At 50.3% G+C, this 23,500-nt stretch overlaps 1 long non-coding RNA gene and 13 other non-coding genes across 14 annotated transcripts; 8 read left to right on the forward strand and 6 right to left on the reverse strand.

Annotated features, from left to right (window-relative positions):
- Nucleotides 1-1,202: 1,202 nt before the first annotated feature.
- LOC119958488 lies at nt 1,203-21,044 on the reverse strand. Its single transcript, XR_005459035.1, has 2 exons — nt 20,845-21,044; nt 1,203-1,847 (listed from the first exon to the last, which is right to left on the reverse strand). It is a non-coding gene; the product is annotated as an uncharacterized LOC119958488 (long non-coding RNA).
- trnav-cac lies at nt 9,697-9,769 on the forward strand. The gene has a single exon. It is a non-coding gene; the product is annotated as a tRNA-Val (tRNA).
- trnak-cuu lies at nt 10,370-10,442 on the forward strand. Its single transcript has one exon. It is a non-coding gene; the product is annotated as a tRNA-Lys (tRNA).
- trnav-cac lies at nt 12,582-12,654 on the forward strand. Its single transcript has one exon. It is a non-coding gene; the product is annotated as a tRNA-Val (tRNA).
- Nucleotides 13,255-13,327, forward strand: trnak-cuu. Its single transcript has one exon. It is a non-coding gene; the product is annotated as a tRNA-Lys (tRNA).
- On the forward strand, nt 15,467-15,539 carry trnav-cac. The gene has a single exon. It is a non-coding gene; the product is annotated as a tRNA-Val (tRNA).
- Nucleotides 16,140-16,212, forward strand: trnak-cuu. The gene has a single exon. It is a non-coding gene; the product is annotated as a tRNA-Lys (tRNA).
- On the forward strand, nt 18,354-18,426 carry trnav-cac. Its single transcript has one exon. It is a non-coding gene; the product is annotated as a tRNA-Val (tRNA).
- On the forward strand, nt 19,021-19,093 carry trnak-cuu. The gene has a single exon. It is a non-coding gene; the product is annotated as a tRNA-Lys (tRNA).
- Nucleotides 19,756-19,828, reverse strand: trnav-cac. The gene has a single exon. It is a non-coding gene; the product is annotated as a tRNA-Val (tRNA).
- trnak-cuu lies at nt 20,556-20,628 on the reverse strand. The gene has a single exon. It is a non-coding gene; the product is annotated as a tRNA-Lys (tRNA).
- A 184-nt stretch (nt 21,045-21,228) lies between the features above and the next one.
- Nucleotides 21,229-21,301, reverse strand: trnav-cac. Its single transcript has one exon. It is a non-coding gene; the product is annotated as a tRNA-Val (tRNA).
- Nucleotides 21,302-22,029: 728 nt separating this feature from the next.
- On the reverse strand, nt 22,030-22,102 carry trnak-cuu. The gene has a single exon. It is a non-coding gene; the product is annotated as a tRNA-Lys (tRNA).
- Nucleotides 22,103-22,702: 600 nt separating this feature from the next.
- On the reverse strand, nt 22,703-22,775 carry trnav-cac. The gene has a single exon. It is a non-coding gene; the product is annotated as a tRNA-Val (tRNA).
- Between the last annotated feature and the right edge of the window lie 725 nt (nt 22,776-23,500).

Genomic DNA, 23,500 nt, shown 5'->3' on the forward strand with positions numbered 1-23,500 from the left:
GGTTAGATACAGAGTAAAGCTCCCTCTATACTGTCCCCATCAAACACTCCCAGGACAGGTACAGCACGGGGTTAGATACAGAGTAAAGCTCCCCCTACACTGTCCCCATCAAACACTCCCAGGACAGGTACAGCACGGGGTTAGATACAGAGTAAAGCTCCCTCTACACTGTCCCCATCAAACACTCCCAGGACAGGTACAGCACGGGGTTAGATACAGAGTAAAGCTCCCTCTACACTGTCCCCATCAAACACTCCCAGGACAGGTACAGCACGGGGTTAGATGGGCACAGACAGTTGCTACCCGCTTTGAACCTGGCACAGATGTAAACCCAAATTCACTTCTAAAAACAGAAAGAAACGACGGGGCAGTGCCACACAGACACAGTGATGCGTCGGTCAATTCACGCGAGACAGAGAGTTGAAGTGACCAGTGGCTTTAATTGACTAGAACAGTGCCTGCCTGTGACTGATCTTCTCCTGTGAGCCGCCTACAGGGCAGCTGCTCTTTATACCTCCCCTCAAGGGGGCGGAGCCAGGGGCGGAGCCCACAATGGCAACAGCCTGGTACCGTGTAATACGGTGGTGAATGGTTAGTACAATACGTGCACCACACACAGGAATGCCAGCATGAAGGGAGGGGAACAACAAATCCTTACTCCGGCTTCCTGAGCTGGTGAAACCAGAATGCGACACCTCCAATAAAACAGAGGAGGAAACCCAGTCTCCGAGGAGCATTTAAGGCCTGCGGCCTACCAAACGGCGGAACGATTAAAAATGGCGATGCTCGCGAGGCCGGTGATTGGAGGAGCGGGGACATCTCGGCGGGTTGGGGGAGATGACAGAGGTAGTGAGGGCTGGGACACTCGGCAGCAAAGTTTGCGGAGGACGGGGAGATGGCAGACTGCGAGCGAAGAGTTTTACAACGTGCCCGAATTACGGTGAAGGACATGGGAAAATTAAATGGGTGGATAGAACCTGCGATAGGGTCAGACCAATAGATCTATGCAGCTGTAGGGCATTAAATTGGGGTTTCACTTGAGCAGATTTAAGGAGAGATTGAAACTCGAATAGGTTTGTTAGGAGGTATATGCATGTAATTTTTCACTCTGTAAATAAATGTTAGATTGTGTAAATATTGGCTCCAGTTCTATCCTGCTCCGACTGGCTTTCATGAATATAACAGCATGAGATCTCAAGTGGCAGGATGTTACAAGTTTTTATTGAAAGTGGACACTCGGATACTACCGACTGCTCCGAGGGGATGGAGTCATTGGTCCCTCGACCCTCGCCCGCTTATACTCCGAGAGAAAATACCCTCACAACTCTGCCCTTCGCAACGCACTTCGAGAAACGACTGGTGTAGCTCAGAGACGCCTTGATCCCACGACACTCGTCGTCAGGAGTCGAGCTGACGCTGCGGGATCTTGGGAACTGGGAATCCTGTTGCAGCGACCTCTTCTCCCATTGAGAAATTTTTAAAAACGGAAGACTTTGCATTAATGTCGTGTGGTTGTCAACCACTGGACATCGCGGGGCGCTTTGCGGCCAATGACGTGCTTTGTGAGGTGTTGCCGCTGTTTTAATGGAGGAAACGCGACACCCAAAGTGTGCAGAGCAAGATCCCGCAAACAAAATGTTTTTTTTTTTCGTTGGTTCTGCTCAGTGAGGGGTAAATATCGGCCTTGCTTCTGGAGGAGGAACTCCTTTGCACTTCTTCAAAATAGCGCCCCGTCCATAAGATCTTGAATGTCTACCCCAAGCAGATGGGGCCTCCCCGTGGGGTTCCTGTCAATCGGAGGTCAGTGTGATTCACAAGTGAGGGTCAGCGTGCTGAAATCCTTCGCCCTGAGGGAGTGAAAGGGAAAATGTTGGGAATGCTCAATGAGTGAGGTGGCAGGGTGAGAATAAAGAGTTAACTTTTCAGCTATTATACCGATGAAAGGCTATTTCCTGTTTCTTCGTCGCCATCGACACTGCCTGGCCAACTGAATGTCTCCAGCTCTATCTCTCTCTCTGCCTCACTCTCTCTCTGTCTCTCTCTATCCCTCTCTCACTCACGCTGTCTCTATCTCTGTCTCTCTCTGCCTCACACTTTCCGTCTCTCTCTCTGCCTCACTCTCTCTCTGTCTCTCTCTATCCCTCTCTCACTCACGCTGTCTCTATCGCTGTCTCTCTCTGCCTCACACTTTCCGTCTCTCTCTCTGCCTCACTCTCGCTCTGCCTCTCTCTATCCCTCTCTCACTCTCTCTCTGTCTCTCTCTATCCCTCTCTCACTCACGCTGTCTCTATCTCTGTCTCTCTCTGCCTCACACTTTCTGTCTCTCTCTCTGCCTCACTCTCTCTCTCTGTCTCTCTCTCTGCCTCACTCTCTCTCTGTCTCTCTCTCTGTCTCTCTCTCTGCCTCACTCTCTCTCTGTCTCTCTCTCTGTCTCTCTCTCTGCCTCACTCTCTCTCTCTGTCTCTCTCTATCCCTCTCTCACTCTCTCTCTGTCTCTCTCTATCCCTCTCTCACTCAGGCTGTCTCTATCTCTGTCTCTCTCTGCCTCACACTTTCTGTCTCTCTCTCTGCCTCACTCTCGCTCTGCCTCTCTCTATCCCTCTCTCACTCACACTGTCTCTATCTCTGTCTCTCTCTGCCTCACTCTCTGTCTCTCTCTCTGCCCCACTCTCTCTCTGTCTCTCTCTGTCTGTCTCTCTCTATCTCTCTCACTCACACTGTCTCTCTCTGTCACTCTCTGCCTCACTATCTGTCTCTATGTCTCTCTCTCCCACTGTCTCTTTCTCTCACTCACTCTCTCTCTGTCTGTCTCTTTCTGTCTCTCTCTCCCTCTCTTCCTCTCTCACTGTCTCTTTCTGTCTCTCTCTCTGCCTCACTCTCTCTCTGTCTCTCTCTATCCCTCTCTCACTCACGCTGTCTCTATCTCTGTCTCTCTCTGCCTCACACTTTCCGTCTCTCTCTCTGCCTCGCTCTCGCTCTGCCTCTCTCAGCCTCTCTCTATCCCTCTCTCACTCACGCTGTCTCTATCTCTGTCTCTCTCTGCCTCACACTTTCTGTCTCTCTCTCTGCCTCACTCCCTCTCTCTGTCTCTCTCTATCCCTCTCTCACTCACACTGTCTCTCTCTGCCTCTCTCTATCCCTCTCTCACTCACGCTGTCTCTATCTCTGTCTCTCTCTGCCTCACTCTTTCTGTCTCTCTCGCTGACTCACTCTCTCTCTCTGTCTCTCTCTGTCTGTCTCTCTCACTCACACTGTCTCTCTCTGTCACTCTCTGCCTCACTATCTGTCTCTATGTCTCTCTCTCACACTGTCTCTTTCTCTCACTCACTCTCTCTCTGCCTCACTCTTTCTGTCTCTCTCTCTCTCTGTCTGTCTCTTTCTGTCTCTCTCTCCCTCTCTTCCCCTCTCTCTGTCTCTCTCTATCTCTCTCTCACTACACTGTCTCTATCTGCCTCTCTCTCTGTCGGTCACTCTCTCTCTCTCTGCCTCACTTTCTCGCTGTCTCTCTCTCTCCCTCTCTTGCTTGCGCTCTCTATGTCTCTCTCTCCCTCTCTCTCTGGCTCTCCCTCTCTCTCTGGCTCTCTCCCTCTCTCTTGCTTGCTGAAGTGAAAGAACAGCACTCTCTCTTTCTCTCACTCTCCCTTTCTCTCTCTGTCTCTCACTTTCTATCCCTCTCTCAGTCTCTCTTTCCCTTGCGCACTGCTGTCCCTCGATCTCTCTCCTTCTGTCTCTGTCTGTCTCTCTCTTTCTTTCTTTAATAATAATCTTTATTGTCACAAGTCTGTGCGGAGTCTGCACGTCCTCCCCGTGTCTGCGTGGGTTTCCTCCGGGTGCTCCGGCTTCCTCCCACAGTCCAAAGATGTGCGGGTTAGGTGGATTGGCCGTGATAATTTGCCCGTAGTGTCCTAAAAAGCAAGGTAAAGGGGTGGGGGTGGGGGTGGGGGGTGGGGGGGGGGGGGGGGGGGTTGTTAGGTTACGGGTATAGGGTGGATACGTGGGTTTGAGTAGGGTGATCATTGCTCGGCACAACATCGAGGGCCGAAGGGCCTGTTCTGTGCTGTACTGTTCTATGTTCTATAAGTAGGCTGACATTAACACTGCAATGAAGTTACTGTGAAAAGCCCCTAGTCGCCACAGTCCGGCGCCTGTTCGGGTACACAGAGGGAGAATTCAGAATATCCAATTCACCTAACAAACGCGTCTTTCGGGACTTGTGGGAGGAAACCGGAGCACCCGGAGGAAACCCACGCAGACACGGGGAGGATGTGCAGACTCTGCACAGACAGTGACCCAAGCCGGGAATTGAACCCGGGTTCCTGGCACTGTGAGGCAACAGTGCTAACCACTGTGCTACCGTGCCGCCCACTGTGCTACTTCTGTCTCTCTCTCTCCTGCTTGCTCAAGTGAAAGTACAGCACTCTCTCGCACTCTCTCTCTTTGTCTCGCTCTCTCTCTCTCACTCACCCTCTTGATCTCTCTCTGTCTCTCCCTCGCTCTCTGCTCTCTCTCTCTCTCTCTGCTGCCTTTTGTTCTCTGTCTCTCTTCAGCTCTCTGCTGACTCTTTGTCTCTCACTCATGCTCTCTCTCTCCCTATCTCTCTCCCTGTCTCTATCTCTCTGTCTCTCTCTCTCTGTCCCTCTCTTTTTTGCTCTCTGCTGTCTCCCTCTCTCTCTCTCACTCACATACACACACTTTCTCTCTCTGGGGCTGGAGTTGACCGCACGCTGTCCCAGGGGTCCTGACCCTATCTATCCATTGTCCAGCACTTGGGCCGTAGCCTTGTTTGCTGGGGAGTTCCAATCGCTCATCTAAATGCTTCTTAAATGTTGTTCCTGCTTCTCCCACCCTATTGGGCAGCACGGTAGCATTGTGGATAGCATAATTGCTTCACAGCTCCAGGGTCCCAGGTTCGATTCCGCCTTGGGTCACTGTCTGTGTGGAGTCTGCACGTTCTCCCCGTGTGTGCGTGGGTTTCCTCCGGGTACTCCGGTTTCCTCCCACAGTCCAAAGATGTGCAGGTTAGGGTGGATTGGCCTTTAGATTTAGGATAAATTGCCCTTAGTGTCCAAAATTGCCCTTAGTGTTGGGTGGGGTTACTGGGTTATGGGGATAGGGTGGAGGTGTTGACCTTGGGTAGGGTGTTCTTTCCAAGAGCCGGTGCAGACTCGATGGGCCGAGTGGCCTCCTTCTGCACTGTAAATTCTATGAGTTCCAGATTCCCAGCATCCTCTGGGTGAAAAGGTTTTTCCTCAAATCCCCTCTAAACCTCCTGCCCCGCACCTTAAATCAATCCTCCCCCCATTCACCTGAGGAAGGAGCTGTGCTCCGAAAGCTAGTGTTTGAAACAAACCTGTTGGACTTTAACCTGGTGTTGTCGGACTTCTTACCGTGCTCACCCCAGTCCAACGCCGGCATCTCCACATCATGACTATACCCTCTGGTTATTGGCCCTCTGCTAAGTTCCTTCCTATCAATGTCCCTCATAATATTGTCCACCTCGATCAGGCTCCCCCTCGGCCTTCTCTGCTCCCAGGAAACCAACCCCGGCCTAACCAGCCTCTCCCCATAGCTGAGACGCTCCAACCCAGGCAGCATCCTGGTGAATCTCAGTTGCGCCCTCGCCAGCGAAATCTGTGCACTTATCAACTCGCACAATGACACTCGCATCCGCACCCACGTACGCTGGTTTAGCTCACTCAGCTAAATCGCTGGCTTTGAAAGCAGGCCAGCAGCACGGTTCAATTCCCGTACCAGCCTCCCCGAACAGGCGCCGGAATGTGGCGACTAGGGGCTTTTCACAGTAATTTCATTGAAGCCTACTCGTGACAATAAGCCATTTTAATTTTCACTCTTCTCACCCGCTCGCTCCTATTTCCTGACTGGAAGTCCAGTTGGGGATCGGAGTGTGAGACGGGAAGTCCGTTGACCCCCCCCCCCCCCCCCCCCCCCCCCCCCCCCTCCCCGCGCCCCTTCATAGCTTCTCCAGCGTGATCCCCAAATTGATTCCGGAGACCTCCTTTTTGATCCGGTTGACAGGTCGGGCAGCGTGGTCGCAGAAGCCGCGTCCTAATGTTCCCTCGGTGATGGCCAGCGGCCTGTCTGAAACAGAGCGCCCCTTCGTCGGGCCAGGTCACGTGACGGCGGCCGGTGGAGCTGAGGGAGGTGACGTTGAGCGGCAGCTGCCGAGGTAAGGTCTCCACCAGGGGCCTCCCTGGGAGGTCGCACGATGGTGAGAAATAGGAGCAGGAGCAGGCCATTCGGCCTTTCAAACTTGTTCGGCCATTCAATAAGCTCCTAGCCCATCCGATTGTAGCCTTAGATCCACTTCCCTGTCTGTCCACCCCCCCGCCCCCCCCCCACCATAACCCTTGACCCCCTTGGAGGTCAAACATTTGCCCAACTCAGGCTTCACTACGTTCAATGTCCCACTGCTCCTTGTCGAACAGAATTCCAAACACATACACCCTCTGAGAGATTAAGATTCATCGAATCCCGACAGTGCAAAAGGAGACCATTCAGCCCATCGACTGACCCTCTGAAAGAACGCCCAACCCAGGTCCACTCCCCAATCCTATCCCTGTAACCCCACCTGGACTGCACACCTTTGGACACTAGGGGGCAATTTAGCACGGCCAATCCATCTAAGCTGCACGTCTTTAGATTGCGGGAGGAAACCGGAGCACCTGGAGGAAACCCATGCAGACACGGGGAGAGAACGTGCAGACTCCGCGCACCGTCACCCAAGGCCGGAATTGATCCCGCGTCCCCGCCGCTGTGAGGCAGCGGCGCTAACTGTTAAGTAATGGGTGAAGAGACATTGCAATTAGTTGTCTCATTTATGTTACGTGTTCAATGATTGACACTGATATGTAAAGGGGCTTCAGGTGGACTCTGGAGCTTGTGACGATCTGTAGAGTTCTGTGCAGAGTGAGTTTGAACCATTAAAGGTGTGTTGGTGAGAAAGGAGCTGAACTCTTGCCTCTTCATACCATAGCATCTAGTACATGCTAACACTAACCAGGGGTGCCACTGTTCCGCCCACAGTGAGAAACCTCCTACTCATTTCTGTTTTTAATCGGAGACTCCCCGCTGTGCCCGTAGTTCTAAACCCCCCACCCCCACCCCCGAGGGGGAATCATCACAGAATCATTACAGCACAGAAGGAGGCCATTCGGCCCATCCGGTCCATGCCAGCCCTAGGACACCCTGTGCTCTTTCTAATCCCGTCTTCCTGCACCCGAAGTCCCCTTTGTGCCCACGACTGTTTGTGGCATCTCACCATTGACGCAGCGCTCCGTTATGACGCCTTTTGGTTTCAAAGCGGATGGCCTCGCGTCTGCCCAGATCGGAATCCATTAGTAACAATCTTGCCTTGTTCAATGAACCGTTCACAGCTCTCTCTGTGTTTTGACACTTCCATCTACTGCCGACAGCGCTGCCTCTCCTTATGTCACTAGCACCAGGCACAAGGGAGTCTCTTTGTTCCTCTATCTCCCGAGCCCTCCAAAAGAGCTATTGAAAACCGTGCTCGTGTGGGCACATGTCGGACGTTCATGACGTATCGGTTCCCAAATCCTTTGAAGGGTGGCCCATTCACGTTCGGATCAGAACTACTTCCCTCAAACAGGATGTCCTGACCACACTGTTCCAGCAACCTTGGAAGAGTCGGCTTTATCAACCCCTTATCTTTCCTGCGCCAGTCGAGAATGTTGCTGGAAAAGAGCCACTTTGTCGAAACTTTACCCCTTGCACTCAGCAGGACGAACATGAGAGCGGCAAATTTCAAACCATCGCAGCAATTTCCCCCACTGCGGGGGGGGGGGGGGGGGGGAGTGGTTGGGGGTTGACTCTGATGGGCTGAGCTGTTGCCACGGAGAAGTGAATAGGGAATTGTAGTGCATCGGGGGGGGGAGTCAATGTTTGTGGAACTGGGCGCAGAGGGAGCTCACGGCCCTCACGGTCAGAGTGGCGAGCGTCACTTACCCGCGCTTCACGTGCGAATCACTCCAGCCACACCGGGAGGAGAAAGAAAAACGACACGGATGGAAATCAGCAGAATGTGGCGACCCCGGGCAACGGTCAACAAAATGTCTTCCTGGGCGGTACTCATAACAGAGATGGGCCGTACCACCACCTGCTCAAGGCGCAATTAGGGATGGGCAACAAATTCTGGGTACCCACATTCCTTAAAATTGGACAAAATAAATAAGGATGACGTGCGATTTGGAGCACAACATGTTGGTGGAGGTGTTCCCCATGTGTCTGCTGCCCTTGTCCTTCTAGATGGTAGAGGTTGAGGGTTTGGAAGGTGCTGCTTGATGAGCATTAGTGAGTTGTTGCAGAGTGTCCAGTCGTTGGTACCGCTTCCATAGTCCGGTTTAGAGTCCGCTAGCGACCCTGAACTGGGGAACGCCGCTGTAGTGGGACGGAGGAGAACCTGCAGTTGGACCTTCAGGATTCATCGATGGCCTCAGGGTGTCCCTGGAGATCCAGCCTCTTTCTCAGGAAGTCCATCTTCCTTCTCCAGTGGGTCAGTGATGTTGGGCGCCTTTTCAATGTGGCTCCCAGATATGGGGCGGGAATGTGCGCCGGGTCGGGGGATCGCCGGGGGGGGGCGGCATGAATCCTGCCCCTGCCAGCTGCTGAAGATTTGGAGGGGGTGAAAATCGTGCCGCGCTGGTGGGCGGCCGGCGATTCTCCGGCCCGCGATAGGCCGAGTGGCCACCAGTTTTCGGCCAGTCCCACCGCCGTATGTTACACCAGGTATTGGCCGGCGGGACCCAGCTCTGCGGGCGACCTGCAGAGTCCTCGGGGAAGCGCGGGGGAATCTGGCCCCGGGGGGCGCCCCCATGGTGGCCTGGCCCGCGATCGGGGCCCACCGGTCCGCGGGTGGGCCTGTGCCGTGGGGGTACTCTATCCTTCCGCACCGGCGGCTGTACTGGTCCGCCATGGCCGGTGCGGAGATGAAGCCTTCTACACGGGCGCTGGGATGACACCAGCACACGCTGGCGCTCCAGCGCATGCGCCAGCTCGCACCGGCCAGCGGAGGCCCTTTGGCGCCGGTTGGCATGGCGCCAAGCCCCTTCCCCGCCAGCCGCGCGCGCAAACCAGTCCAGGGCCGGCCTGACCCCTGAAGGTGCGGAGGATTCCACACCTTTGGGGCGGCCGGAGTGGTTCACGCCACTCCTCGGTGCTGGGACCCCACGCCCCACCGGGTAGGGGAGAATCCCGCCCATGATGGTGGAACGCGGAACCATCTTGCCCGACCCACCATGGAATACGGAACGAAACAGCCCCGGGGTGCCTCAGCAATGTGTTCAGTGCCAGACAACACAGCGCGGTTTCCTGCGAGCGTCCACAACTAGAAAAACCCTTCCATCCCCCCTCCCAACCCCGGGAGTTAGTCCCAGGTGGGAGAAGTTCACCCCCGTGTTGGAGAATGAAAGCGATTCTCAGCGAGGGAGAGTGGTTAGAGCCGCAGGATTTATTCTGTGGTTTGCCTCTGCTGATCCGTTCCTCATCTCTGACTCCACACCCTGTATTTTGGGGACTTTATTGAAATCCCGATTTGCTGGTGAGAGCGGGAATGTGGGGCGGATTCAGTGAAATGTTGGAGGAATAATTCCGAGCTGGGGTTTGCCTGAGAAACACAGATAAATATTTATACAGACAAGAAGACAGGTCGCATTCACAGGAGTTTCCATAGTGTAGTGGTTATCACGTTCGCCTCACACGCGAAAGGTCCCCAGTTCGATCCTGGGTGGAAACATTATGTTACAAATGTTCATTTTCTCACTCAAGTCACCCCTTTGATGTTCGACCACCGTTTTGCTGTCATGACAACCAACTCGTCAATCCAGATTCCGGAAACACGACGTGTAAAATGAGACGCCCACAAACCACAAAATAACGTCTGAGAGCGAGGGTGGATGTGGTGCAGGTTTAGTTCAACCTGAGGAAGGGACTCGAGGGCGGACCTGGTGCAGGAGCTCCGTGAAGAAGATAAATTGAGGCCCAGGCTCTGGGCCTATATCATTTAACCGAGGAGGCAGCTGCAGCAGCGATGGACGGGTGCGAACTTGAGTTTAAACATAACAAAATGACATTAAATCCGAGCGGCGATATGACAGGGAAGCTGTGAGTCGTTTGTCTGGTCAGTATTGCAGCTGTGATTCCCTTTCTCCAGAGTTAGAGAGTTAGCAGCTGGGAGATTATAAAGCATTTTCAGTAAAGTTAGCTGCTGGTAATTATCGGGCAGTTGCAGTTTCTATAAGCGTGGGTCTGCGATCTGAGCTCTTGAGCAATATTATCCTGTGGCAACTCAAACACTCTCACTGCCGTCAGTGATAAGAACAAGGATCCCTGTCAGGCCCGGCTAGCTCAGTCGGTAGAGCATGAGACTCTTAATCTCAGGGTCGTGGGTTCGAGCCCCACGTTGGGCGAGTGATTCCATTTTTAACGCTCGTCCACACATTCCACCCCGGCTCTGAATTTCCGTGACGTTCAACCGCGCTTCCTCCACATTCCTGCTCTCAAAATCTCTCAGCGTTCGACACAACACTCTGCAAATACAATCTGAAAAATCGTACACGGCGACCACCTGCTCACACACAACACAAAATAAATCATTCAAATCCCTGCTCTCTCTCACTCACAATTCATTTCATTCTGAAAAAGGACCTTATCCAAAAATAAAACCAATTCAAATATTTATGACTCGATTTTTCTCAGTTATAATTGAATAAAATTACTTTCTCTTCAAGGGAAACTTCGACAAAAGTTTTGATAAAACTCCAGCCGGGCTCTTGACTGCCCCCTGCTGGTGGTGTTTGGGATTTGACCCTATCGCTGCCGTGGGCAATGAGACAGCAGTTTTAACGATCGAAACTGAATCTATAAATATAATAAAAATATTTATTGTCACAAGTAGGCTTACATTAGCAGTGCAATGAGGTTACTGTGAAAATCCCCTCGTCGCCACATTCGCTGGAGTTTAATCCGGACACGTGTGAGGTAATGCACTTCGGAAGGTCCAATGCATGTAGCAATTACACAGTAAATGGGAGAACTCTTGTGAGTATTGACAGGCAGAGAGATCTGCGCGTGCATTTCCACCGATCACTGAAAGTGGCAACGCATGTGGACAAGATGGTCAAGAAGGCATACGGCATACGGCCTTCATCGATCGGGGCTTTGAACATGAAAATTGGCAAGTCATGTTGCAGCTGTACAGGACCTTGGTAAGGTCTCATTTGGAATATTGTGCACAATTCTGGTCGCCACACTACCAGAAGGATGTGGCTCCTTCGGAGAGGTGAAATCGGTTTACTAGGATGTTTTGACAGAGTCATCGGACCCGAAACGTCAGCTCTTTTCTCTCCGTACAGATGCTGCCAGACCTGCTGAGATTTTACAGCGTCCGCAGTAATTTACTTTTATTTTTTTACTCGGATGTTGCCTGGTATGGAAGTGATTGGCTGTGAGGAGAGGTTAGATATAATAATAGCTTTACTTCACAAGTAGACATCAATGAAGTTACTTTGAAAAGCCCCTAGTCGCCACATTCCAGAACCTGTTTGGGGAGACGGTAGGGGAATATGAACCCGCGCTGCTGCCCTTGTTCTGCAGTACAAGCCAGCCGTTTAGCCCACTCTGCTAAACCAGCCACTAAACTCGCTCTGTTCTCACTGGGATGACGGAGGTTGAGAGGCGACCTGATAGCGGTCGACAAGATTATGAGCGGGATGGACAGATTGGATGGTCAGATGCTCTTTCCTGGGACAGAAGAGACAAATACTGGGGGACATAGGGTTTAAAGTGTGTGGGGAAAAGTTTCGAACTCGTGTGCGAAGCAAATTGTTTACACAGAGGGTGATAAATAAATAGAACATGGCGCCTGGTGAGATGGCTGGAGCAGGTACGATAGAGGCATTTAGGGGACTCGAGACAAATATATGAATAGGGTGGGAATGGAAGGACACGGACTACGTCAGTGCATATAGTTTTAGTTTAGGCAGGGACCATGGTCAGCACGGGTTTGGAGGGCCGAAGGGCCTGTTCCTGTGCTGTATTGTTCTTTGATCTATTCCGGCGCCCGTTCGGGTGAACTGAGGGAGAATTCAGAATGTTCAAACCCCAGCACGCCTTTCAGAAATGGTGGGAGGAAACCGGAGCACCCGGAGGAAACCCACGCAGACACGGGGAGAACGTGCAGACTCCGCACAGACAGTGACCCAAGCCGGGAATCCAACCCGGGACACTGCGCTGTAAGACAACAATGCTAACCACTGTGCTACTGTGCCACCCATAACCTGGTGTTGGAGAATGAAAGCGATTCTCAGCGAGGGAGAGTGGTTAGAGCCGCAGGATTTATTCTGTGGTTTGTCTCTGCTGATCTGTTCCTCATCTCTGACTCCACACCCTGTATTTTGGGGACTTTATTGAAATCCCGATTTGCTGGTGAGAGCGGGAATGTGGGGCGGGTTCAGTGAAATGTTGGAGGAATAATTCTGAGCTGGGGTTTGCCCGTGAAACACAGATAAATATTTATACAGACAAGGAGACAGGTCACATTCATAGGAGTTTCCATAGTGTAGTGGTTATCACGTTCGCCTCACACGCGAAAGGTCCCCAGTTCGATCCTGAGTGGAAACATTATGTTACAAATGTTCATTTTCCCACTCCAGTCACCCCTTCGATGTTCGACCACCGTTTTGCTGTCATGGCAACCAACTCGTCAATCCAGATTCAGGAAACACGACGTGTAAAATGAGTCGCCCACAAACCACAAAATAACGTCTGAGAGCGAGGGTGGATGTGGTGCAGGTTTCATTCAACCTGAGGAAGGGACTCGAAGGCGGACCTGGTGCAGGAGCTCCGTGAAGAAGATAAATTGAGGCCCAGGCTCTGGGCCTATATCATTTACCTGTGGAGGCAGCTGCAGCAGCGATGGACTGGTGCGAACTTGAGTTTAAACATAACAAAATGACATTAAATCCGAGCGGCGATATGACAGGGAAGCTGTGAGTTGTTTGTCTGGTCAGTATTGCAGCTGTGATTCCCTTTCTCCAGAGTTAGAGAGTTAGCAGCTGGGAGATTATAAAGCATTTTCAGTAAAGTTTGCTGCTGGTAATTATCGGGCAGTTGCAGTTTCTATAAGCGAGGGTCTGCGATCTGAGCTCTTGAGCAATATTATCCTGGGGCAACTCAAACACTCTCACTGCCGTCAGTGATAAGAACAAGGATCCCTGTCAGGCCCGGCTAGCTCAGTCGGTAGAGCATGAGACTCTTAATCTCAGGGTCGTGGGTTCGAGCCCCACGTTGGGCGAGTGTTTCCATTTTTAACGCTCGTCCACACATCCCGCCCCGGCTCTGAATTTCCCTGGCGTTCAACCGCGCTTCATCCACATTCCTGCTCTCAAAATCTCTCAACGTTTCACACAACACTCTGCAAATACAATCTGAAAAATCGTACACGGCGACCACCTGCTCACACACAACACAAAATCAATCATTCAAATCCCCGCTCTCTCTCACTCGCAATTCATTTCATTCTGCAAAAGGACCTTATCCCAAAATAAAACCAATTCAAATATTTATGACTCGATTATTCTCAGTTATAATTGAATAAAATTACTTTCTCTTCAAGGGAAACTTCGACAAAAGTTTTGATAAAACTCCAGCCGGGCTCTTGACTGCCCCCTGCTGGTGGTGATTGGGATTTGACCCTATCGCTGCCGTGGGCAACGAGACAGCAGTTTTAACGATCGTAACTGAATCTATAAATATAATAAAAGTATTTATTGTCACAAGTAGGCTTACATTAGCAGTGCAATGAGGTTACTGTGAAAATCCCCTCGTCGCCACATTCGCTGGAGTTTAATCCGGACACGTGTGAGGTAATGCACTTCGGAAGGTCCAATGCATGTAGGAATTACACAGTAAATGGGAGAACTCTTGTGAGTATTGACAGGCAGAGAGATCTGGGCGTGCATTTCCACCGATCACTGAAAGTGGCAACGCATGTGGACAAGATGGTCAAGAAGGCATACGGCATACGGCCTTCATCGATCGGGGCATTGAACATGAAAATTGGCAAGTCATGTTGCAGCTGGACAGGACCTTGGTTAGGTCTCATTTGGAATATTGTGCACAATTCTGGTCGCCACACTACCAGAAGGATGTGCTCCTTCGGAGAGGTGAAATCGGTTTACTAGGATGTTTTGACAGAGTCATCGGACCCAAAACGTCAGCTCTTTTCTCTCCCTACAGATGCTGCCAGACCTGCTGAGATTTTCCAGCATCCGCAGTAATTTACTTTTATTTTTTTACTCGGATGTTGCCTGGTATGGAAGTGATTGGCTGTGAGGAGAGGTTAGGTATAATAATAGCTTTATGTCACAAGTAGGCTTCAATTAAGTTACTTTGAAAAGCTCCTAGTCGCCACATTCCAGCGCCTGTTCGGGGAGGCCGGTAGGGAAATTGAACCTGCGCTGCTGCCCTTGTTCTGCAGTACAAGCCAGCCGTTTAGCCCACTCTGCTAAACCAGCCACTAAACTCGCTCTGTTCTCACTGGGATGACGGAGGTTGTGAGGCGACCTGATAGCGGTCGACAAGATTATGAGCGGGATGGACAGATTGGATGGTCAGATGCTCTTTCCTGGGACAGGAGAGACAAATACTGGGGGACATAGGGTTTAAAGTGTGTGGGGAAAAGTTTCGAACTGGTGTGTGAAGCAAGTTGTTTACACAGAGGGTGGTAAATAAATAGAACATGGCGCCTGGTGAGATGGCTGGAGCAGGTATGATAGAGGCATTTAGGGGACATCGAGACAAATATATGAATAGGGTGGGAATGGAAGTATAAGGACTCCATCAGTGCAGACGGTTTTAGTTTAGGCAGGGACCATGGTCAGCACGGGCTTGGAGGGCCGAAGGGCCTGTTCCTGTGCTGTATTGTTCTTTGATCTATTCCGGCGCCCGTTCGGATGCACTGAGGGAGAATTCAGAATGTTCAAACCCCAGCACGCCTTTCAGAAATAGTGGGAGGAAACCGGAGCACCCGGAGGAAACCCACGCAGACACGGGGAGAACGTGCAGACTCCGCACAGACAGTGACCCAAGCCGGGAATCGAACCCGGGACACTGCGCTGTAAGACAACAATGCTAACCACTGTGCTACCGTGCCACCCAGAACCTGGTGTTGGAGAATGAAAGCGATTCTCAGCGAGGGAGAGTGGTTAGAGCCGCAGGATTTATTCTGTGGTTTGTCTCTGGTGATCCGTTCCTCATCTCTGACTCCACACCCTGTATTTTGGGGACTTTATTGAAATGTCGATTTGCTGGTGAGAGCGGGAATGTGGGGCGGATTCAGTGAAATGTTGGAGGAATAATTCCGAGCTGGGGTTTGCCTGAGAAACACAGATAAATATTTATATAGACAAGGAGACAGGTCACATTCAGAGGAGTTTCCATAGTGTAGTGGTTATCACGTTCGCCTCACACGCGAAAGGTCCCCAGTTCGATCCTGGGTGGAAACATTATGTTACAAATGTTCATTTTCTCACTCAAGTCACCCCTTCGATGTTCGACCACCGTTTTGCTGTCATCACAACCAACTCGTCAATCCAGATTCCGGAAACACGACGTGTAAAATGAGACGCCCACTAACCACAAAATAACGTCTGAGAGCGAGGGTGGATGTGGTGCAGGTTTAGTTCAACCTGAGGAAGGGACTCGAGGGCGGACCTGGTGCAGGAGCTCCGTGAAGAAGATAAATTGAGGCCCAGGCTCTGGGCCTATATCATTTACCTGTGGAGGCAGCAGCAACAGCGATGGACGGGTGCGAACTTGAGTTTAAACATAACAAAATGACATTAAATCCGAGCGGCGATATGACAGGGAAGCCGTGAGTTGTTTGTCTGGTCAGTATTGCAGCTGTGATTCCCTTTCTCCAGAGTTAGAGAGTTAGCAGCTGGGAGATTATAAAGCATTTTCAGTAAAGTTTGCTGCTGGTAATTATCGGGCAGTTGCAGTTTCTATAAGCGTTGGTCTGCGATCTGAGCTCTTGAGCAATATTATCCTGGGGCAACTCAAACACTCTCACTGCCGTCAGTGATAAGAACAAGGATCCCTGTCAGGCCCGGCTAGCTCAGTCGGTAGAGCATGAGACTCTTAATCTCAGGGTCGTGGGTTCGAGCCCCACATTGGGCGAGTGTTTCAATTTTTAACGCTCGTCCACACATTCCGCCCCGGCTCTGAATTTCCCTGTCGTTCAACCGCGCTTCCTCCACATTCCTGCTCTCAAAATCTCTCAGCGTTTCACACAACACTCTGCAAATACAATCTGAAAAATCGTACACAGCGACCACCTGCTCACACACAACACAAAATAAATCATTCAAATCCCCGCTCTCTCTCACTCACAATTCATTTCATCCTGCAAAAGCACCTTATCCAAAAATAAAACCAATTCAAATAGTTATGACTCGATTTTTCTAAGTTATAATTGAATAAAGTTACTTTCTCTTCAAGGGAAACTTCGACAAAAGTTTTGATAAAACTCCAGCCGGGCTCTTGACTGCCCCCTGCTGGTGGTGATTGGGATTTGACCCTATCGCTGCCGTGGGCAACGAGACAGCAGTTTTAACGATCGTAACTAAATCTATAATAATAATAAAAGTATTTATTGTCACAAGTAGGCTTACATTAGCAGTGCAATGAGGTTACTGTGAAAATCCCCTCGTCGCCACATTCGCTGGAGTTTAATCCGGACACGTGTGAGGTAATGCACTTCGGAAGGTCCAATGAATGCAGCAATTACACAGTAAATGGGAGAACTCTTGTGAGTATTGACAGGCAGAGAGATCTGGGCGTGCATTTCCACCGATCACTGAAAGTGGCAACGCATGTGGACAAGATGGTCAAGAAGGCATACGGCATACGGCCTTCATCGATCGGGGCTTTGAACATGAAAATTGGCAAGTAATGTTGCAGCTGGACAGGACCTTGGTTAGGTCTCATTTGAAATATTGTGCACAATTCTGGTCGCCACACTACCAGAAGGATGTGGCTCCTTCGGAGAGGTGAAATCGGTTTACTAGGATGTTTTGACAGAGTCATCGGACCTGAAACGTCAGCTCTTTTCTCTCCCTACAGATGCTGCCAGACCTGCTGAGATTTGCCAGCATCCGCAGTAATTTACTTTTATTTTTTTACTCGGATGTTGCCTGGTATGGAAGTGATTGGCTGTGAGGAGAGATTAGGTATAACAATAGCTTTATGTCACAAGTACGCTTCAATTAAGTTACTTTGAAAAGCCCCTAGTCGCCACATTCCAGCGCCTGTTCAGGGAGGCCGGTAGGGGAATTGAACCCGCTCTGCTGCCCTTCTTCTGCAGTACAAGCCAGCCATTTAGCCCACTCTGCTAAACCAGCCACTAAACTCACTCTGTTCTCACTGGGATGACGGAGGTTGAGAGGCGACCTGATAGCGGTCGACAAGATTATGAGCGGGATGGACAGATTGGATGGTCAGATGCTCTTTCCTGGGACAGAAGAGACAAATTCTGGGGGACATTGGGTTTAAAGTGTGTGGGGAAAAGTTTCAAACTGGTGTGCGAAGCAAATTGTTTACACAGAGGGTGGTAAATAAATAGAACATGGCGCCTGGTGAGATGGCTGGAGCAGGTACGATAGAGGCATTTAGGGGACATCGAGACAAATATATGAATAGGGTGGGAATGGAAGTATAAGGATTCCATCAGTACATATAGTTTTAGTTTAGGCAGGGACCATGGTCAGCACGGGCTTGGAGGGCCGAAGGGCCTGTTCCTGTGCTGTATTGTTCTTTGATCTATTCCGGCGCCCGTTCGGATGCACTGAGGGAGAATTCAGAATGTTCAAACCCCAGCACGCCTTTCAGAAATAGTGGGAGGAAACCGGAGCACCCGGAGGAAACCCACGCAGACACGGGGAGAACGTGCAGACTCCGCACAGACAGTGACCCAAGCCGGGAATCCAACCCGGGACACTGGCGCTGTAAGACAACAATGCTAACCACTGTGCTACCGTGCCACCCAGAACCTGGTGTTGGAGAATGAAAGCGATTCTCAGCGAGGGAGAGTGGTCAGAGCCGCAGGATCTATTCTGTGGTTTGTCTCTGCTGATCCGTTCCTGATCTCTGACTCCACACCCTGTATTTTGGGGACTTTATTGAAATGTCGATTTGCTGGTGAGAGCGGGAATGTGGGGCGGGTTCAGTGAAATGTTGGAGGAATAATTCCGAGCTGGGGTTTGCCCGAGAAACACAGATAAATATTTATACAGACAAGAAGACAGGTCACATTCACAGGAGTTTCCATAGTGTAGTGGTTATCACGTTCGCCTCACACGCGAAAGGTCCCCAGTTCGATCCTGAGTGGAAACATTATGTTACAAATGTTCATTTTCCCACTCCAGTCACCCCTTCGATGTTCGACCACCATTTTGCTGTCATGGCAACCAACTCGTCAATCCAGATTCAGGAAACACGACGTGTAAAATGAGTCGCCCACAAACCACAAAATAACGTCTGAGAACGAGGGTGGATGTGGTGCAGGTTTCATTCAACCTGAGGAAGGGACTCGAAGGCGGACCTGGTGCAGGAGCTCCGTGAAGAAGATAAATTGAGGCCCAGGCTCTGGGCCTATATCATTTAACCGAGGAGGCAGCAGCGATGGACGGGTGCGAACTTGAGTTTAAACATAACAAAATGACATTAAATCCGAGCGGCGATATAACAGGAAAGCCGTGAGTCGTTTGTCCGGTCAGTATTGCAGCTGTGATTCCCTTTCTCCAGAGTTAGAGAGTTAGCAGCTGGGAGATTATAAAGCATTTTCAGTAAAGTTTGCTGCTGGTAATTATCAGGCAGTTGCAGTTTCTATAAGCGTGGGTCTGCGATCTGAGCTCTTGAGCAATATTATCCTGGGGCAACTCAAACACTCTCACTGCCGTCAGTGATAAGAACAATGATTCCTATCAGGCCCGGCTAGCTCAGTCGGTAGAGCATGAGACTCTTAATCTCAGGGTCGTGGGTTCGAGCCCCACGTTGGGCGAGTGTTTCCATTTTTAACGCTGGTCCACAGCAGTCAGAGTGTTTAATTTGACGCAGGATGAAATCTGGGGACGGTCTGGATGACGGACCAGCTAAGCGGAGACATTAATTGGTGTCTCACTCACACACTGCTTCCCGAGCACGAGGAGTGACTGCAAGTCCCCAATAAATGCCAGCAGCAAACTTTACTGAAAATGCTTTATAATTTCCCAGCTGCTAACTCTCTAACTCTGGAGAAAGGGAATCACAGCTGCAATACTGACCAGACAAACAACTCACAGCTTCCCTGTCATATCGCCGCTCGGATTTAATGTCATTTTGTTATGTTTAAACCAAAGTTCGCACCCGTCCATCGCTGCTGCTGCTGCCTCCTCGGTTAAATGATATAGGCCCAGAGCCTGGGCCTCAATTTATCTTCTTCACGGAGCTCCTGCACCAGGTCCGCCCTCGAGTCCCTTCCTCAGGTTGAACGAAACCTGCACCACATCCACCCTCGCTCTCAGACGTTATTTGTGATTTGTTGGCAGTGAACTCTTGTTACTGTCTCATTTTACACCTCCTATTTCGGGATTCTGGATTGACGATGTGTTTGTCATGACAGCAAAACGGTGGTCAAACATCGAAGGGGTGACTTGAGTGAGAAAATGAACATTTGTAACATAATGTTTCCACCCAGGATCGAACTGGGGACCTTTCGCGTGTGAGGCGAACGTGATAACCACTACACTATGGAAACTCCTGTGAATGTGACCTGTCTTCTTGTCTGTATAAATATTTATCTGTGTTTCACGGGCAAACCCCAGCTCGGAATTATTCCTCCAACATTTCACTGAACCCGCCCCACATTCCCGCTCTCACCAGCAAATCGGGATTTCAATAAAGTCCCCAAAATACAGGGTGTGGAGTCAGAGACGAGGAACGGATGAGCAGAGGCAAACCACAGAATAAATCCTGCGGCTCTAACCACTCTCCCTCGCTGAGAATCGCTTTCATTCTCCAACACCAGGTGACAAATTCAGTCACCATCGTCATAACCATTGTTTGGTTGCCCGCGGCAGCGATAGGGTAAAATCCCAATCACCACCAGCAGGGGGCACTCAGGAACCCGGCTGGAGTTTTATCAAAACTTTTGTCGGAGTTTCCCAGGAAGAGAAAGTATTTTATTCTATTATAACTGAGAAAAATCCAGTTATAAATATTGTTTGAATCGGTTGTATTTTTGGACAAGCTCCATTTGCAGGATGAAATGAATTGTGAGTGAGAAAGCGGGGATTTGATGATTTATTTTGTGTTGTGTGTGAGCAGGTGGTCGCCGTGTACGATTTTTCAGATTGTATTTGCACAGTGTTGTGTGAAACGCTGAGAGATTTTGAGAACAGGAATGTGGATGAAGCGCGGTTGAACGTCAGGGAAATTCAGAGCCGGGGCGGAATCTGTGGACCAGCGTTAAAAATAGAAACACTCGCCCAACGTGAGGCTTGAACCCACGACCCTGAGATTAAGAGTCTCATGCTCTACCGACTGAGCTAGCCAGGCCTGATAGGAATCATTGTTCTTATCACTGACGGCAGTGAGAGTGTTTGAGTTGCCCCAGGATAATATTGCTCAAGAGCTCAGATCGCAGACCAACGCTTATAGAAACTGCAACTGCCCGATAACTACCAGCAGCTAACTTTACTGAAAATGCTTTATAATCTCCCAGCTGCTAACTCTCTAACTCTGGAGAAAGGGAATCACAGCTGCAATACTGACCAGACAAACAACTCACGGCTTCCCTGTCATATCGCCGCTCGGATTGAATGTCATTTTGTTATGTTTAAACTCAAGTTCGCACCAGTCCATCGCTGCTGCAGCTGCCTCCTCGGTTAAATGATGTAGGCCCAGAGCCTGGGCCTCAATTTATCTTCTTCACGGAGCTCCTGCACCAGGTCCGCCTTCGAGTCCCTTCTTCAGGTTGAATGAAACCTGCACCACATCCACCCTCGCTCTCAGACGTTATTTTGTGGTTTGTGGGCGTCTCATTTTACATGTTGTGTTTCCTGAATCTGGATTGACGAGTTGGTTGCCATGACAGCAAAACGGTGGTCGAACATCGAAGGGGTGACTTGAGTGAGAAAATGAACATTTGTAACATAATGTTTCCACCCAGGATCGAACTGGGGACCTTTCGCGTGTGAGGCGAACGTGATAACCACTACACTATGGAAACTCCTGTGAATGTGACCTGTCTTCTTGTCTGTATAAATATAAATCTGTGTTTCACGGGCAAACCCCAGCTCGGAATTATTCCTCCAACATTTCACTGAACCCGCCCCACATTCCCGCTCTCACCAGCAAATCGGGATTTCAATAAAGTCCCCAAAATACAGGGTGTGGAGTCAGAGACGAGGAACGGATCAGCAGAGGCAAACCACAGAATAAATCCTGCGGCTCTAACCACTCTCCCTCGCTGAGAATCGCTTTCATTCTCCAACACCAGGTGACAAATTCAGTCACCATCGTCATAACCATTGTTTGGTTGCCCGTGGCAGCGATAGGGTAAAATCCCAATCACCACCAGCAGGGGGCACTCAGGAACCCGGCTGGAGTTTTATCAAAACTTTTGTCGAAGTTTTCCAGGAAGAGAAAGTATTTTATTCCATTATAACTGAGAAAAATCCAGTTATAAATATTGTTTGAATCGCTTTTATTTTTGGATAAGCTCCATTTGCAGGATGAAATGAATTGTGAGTGAGAAAGCAGGGATTTGAATGATTTATTTTGTGTTGTGTGTGAGCAGGTGGTCGCCGTGTACGATTTTTCAGATTGTATTTGCAGAGTGTTGTGTGAAACGCTGAGAGATTTTGAGAACAGGAATGTGGAGGAAGCGCGGTTGAACGTTAGTGAAATTCAGAGCCGGGGCTGAATGTGTGGACGAGCGTTAAAAATAGGAACACTCGCCCAACGTGGGGCTCGAACCCACGACCCTGAGATTAAGAGTCTCATGCTCTACCGACTGAGCTAGCCGGGCCTGACAGGGATCCTTGTTCTTATCACTGACGGCAGTGAGAGTGTTTGAGTTGCCCCAGGATAATATTGCTCAAGAGCTCAGATCGCAGACCAACGCTTATAGAAACTGCAACTGCCCGATAATTACCAGCAGCTAACTTTACTGAAAATGCTTCATAATCTCCCAGCTGCTAACTCTCTAACTCTGGAGAAAGGGAATCACAGCTGCAATACTGACCAGACAAACGACTCACGGCTTTCCTGTTATATCGCCGCTCGGATTTAATGTCATTTTGTTATGTTTAAACCAAAGTTCGCACCCGTCCATCGCTGCTGCTGCTGCCTCCTCGGTTAAATGATGTAGGCCCAGAGCCTGGGCCTCAATTTATCTTCTTCACGGAGCTCCTGCACCAGGTCCGCCCTCGAGTCCCTTCCTCAGGTTGAACTAAACCTGCACCACATCCACCCTCGCTCTCAGACGTTATTTTGTGGTTTGTGGGCGTCTCATTTTACACGTCGTGTTTCCGGAATCTGGATTGACGAGTTGGTTGCCATGACAGCAAAATGGTGGTCGAACATCGAAGGGGTGACTGGAGTGAGAAAATGAACATTTGTAACATAATGTTTCCACCCAGGATCGAACTGGGGACCTTTCGCGTGTGAGGCTAACGTGATAACCACTACACTATGGAAACTCCTGTGAATGCGACCTGTCTTCTTGTCTTTATAAATATTTATCTGTGTTTCACGGGCAAACTCCAGCTCGGAATTATTCCTCCAACATTTCACTGAACCCGCCCCACATTCCCGCTCTCACCAGCAAATCGACATTTCAATAAAGTCCCCAAAATACAGGGTGTGGAGTCAGAGATGAGGAACGGATCACCAGAGACAAACCACAGAATAAATCCTGCGGCTCTAACCACTCTCCCTCGCTGAGAATCGCTTTCATTCTCCAACACCAGGTTATGGGTGGCACGGTAGCACAGTGGTTAGCATTGTTGTCTTACAGCGCCAGTGTCCCGGGTTGGATTCCCGGCTTGGGTCACTGTCTGTGCGGAGTCTGCACGTTCTCCCCGTGTCTGCGTGGGTTTCCTCCGGGTGCCCCGGTTTCCTCCCACTATTTCTGAAAGGCATGCTGGGGTTTGAACATTCTGAATTCTCCCTCAGTGCATCCGAACGGGCGCCGGAATAGATCGAAGAACAATACAGCACAGGAACAGGCCCTTCGGCCCTCCAAGCCCGTGCTCACCATGGTCCCTGCCTAAACTAAAACCGTCTGCACTGATGGAATCCTTATCCTTCCATTCCCACCCTATTCATATATTTGTCTCGATGTCCCCTAAATGCCTCTATCGTACCTGCTCCAGCCATCTCACCAGGCGCCATGTTCTATTTATTTACCACCCTCTGTGTAAAC

This window comes from Scyliorhinus canicula, chromosome 29 (assembly GCF_902713615.1).
Source record: "Scyliorhinus canicula chromosome 29, sScyCan1.1, whole genome shotgun sequence".
In the NCBI taxonomy this organism is placed as follows: domain Eukaryota; kingdom Metazoa; phylum Chordata; class Chondrichthyes; order Carcharhiniformes; family Scyliorhinidae; genus Scyliorhinus; species Scyliorhinus canicula.